Source organism: Pteropus alecto, unplaced genomic scaffold, assembly GCF_000325575.1.
Source record: "Pteropus alecto unplaced genomic scaffold, ASM32557v1 scaffold44, whole genome shotgun sequence".
Classification (NCBI taxonomy): Eukaryota; Metazoa; Chordata; class Mammalia; order Chiroptera; family Pteropodidae; genus Pteropus; species Pteropus alecto.
Genome location: NW_006436812.1, coordinates 4962711 through 4964003, shown reverse-complemented (window position 1 = coordinate 4964003; position 1293 = coordinate 4962711). Strand labels below are relative to the sequence as shown.

Here is a 1293-nt window from a genome sequence, read left to right as displayed (position 1 = left end):
TGAGAACTATTTGACCTCTTCACCATTAATACAAATAAAAGTTAATAACATGGGTATATCTTTTTTGTAGAAATTCAAAGAAGTTCTCTCTCATGAATATAAGGCTGTGCAAGGATCGTCGTGACAGCATAACTTGAATGCAACATGAAAGAAAAAAAGAAAACGTAACCCACCAAAATATTTATCAAGAGAATTGTAAATAAATTATGGTTCATTCATGCTGGAGAACTCTCTGCAGCTACTGAAAAGAACAGGTCACAGCTTGGAGAGGAGATTGAAGGCAAAGCAGCAAGTTGCAGAATATGAACTGGGAGCCTTTAACTTTTTTTTTTTTAAATTAGAATCTATTATACCATAGCATGGCCATGTAGTTCTTGAGTAACTCAAAGAGAATAGGGAGGGGAAAATACTTGAGGAAAAGGAAACTGCTAGAGCCCGCTGGAATAGCAGGTGGAGCCCATCAGGGGAAGAGGTGAGGGGAGCCAGGGAGGCCTTAGCTCTGAAGAAGGCAGCTGAGCAGGTAGCAGAGGCAGGGCGGGGAGGGGCAGCTGAAAGAGGAAGGAAGGGCAGATCTCAATTCTCAGAGGAGTCTCAATGACAGCTAGTGTGCGAATGCCAAGCCAGCCCAAGCCAGGCCACTCTTCTTCCCTGGGGAAGAGTGGGTCCGGTCTGGCTGCCCCTCCCAGGACAGTGGGCAGAAGGGGTGATGGACTCACCCAGCCTAGCGCAGTTCATTGGATCCCTGTCTGGAGGAAGGAGTGGGACAGCCCCCAGCTGTTCTCTGTCCCTTTATTCCTGGAGCCTTTGTCCCTGGCAAAAGGGCAACCTCAGGCCAAGAGTGCAGTGGCTTGGCCTGACATTGTGAGGTCAAGTTCTGCCCAGGGAGGGCCAGGAGGATGATCATAACTGTCCTGGGGTGGGGCTGGAAGGGACAGGGTTGGGAGGCTGCCTTATGTACACGGACAGTATGAGGGGTACTCACTGCCAACCAGGCTCTGAGCCTGCACCTGCCCTATGCTCATTCATGTATTATTCAGTCACTTCTATAACCCTCATGGCACGGGAGAAAATGGGGTTTGGAGGCTATGGAACCTAATGTCATACAGCTAGTGTATTAGTTATCCAGCACCGTGTAACAAGTTATCACAAAATTTAAAGGCATAAACAATATATCTCATGTTTCCTTTCAGTCACGAATTCAGGAGTAGTTTGGGTAGTTGTGGTTCAGGGTCTCTCATGAGTTTGCGGTTGAGATATTGGCCAGGACTCAGTAATCTAAAGGTTTGACGGGTT

At 47.4% G+C, this 1293-nt stretch overlaps 1 long non-coding RNA gene across 1 annotated transcript in view; it reads left to right on the top strand.

Annotated features, from left to right (window-relative positions):
• Positions 1–357, top strand: part of LOC112481562 — a 3116-nt gene extending 2759 nt beyond the window's left edge. The window contains exon 2 of the long non-coding RNA XR_003046928.1: positions 71–357. This is a non-coding gene — a long non-coding RNA (uncharacterized LOC112481562). The remainder of the gene's footprint in view (positions 1–70) is intronic.
• Positions 358–1293: the final 936 nt, after the last annotated feature.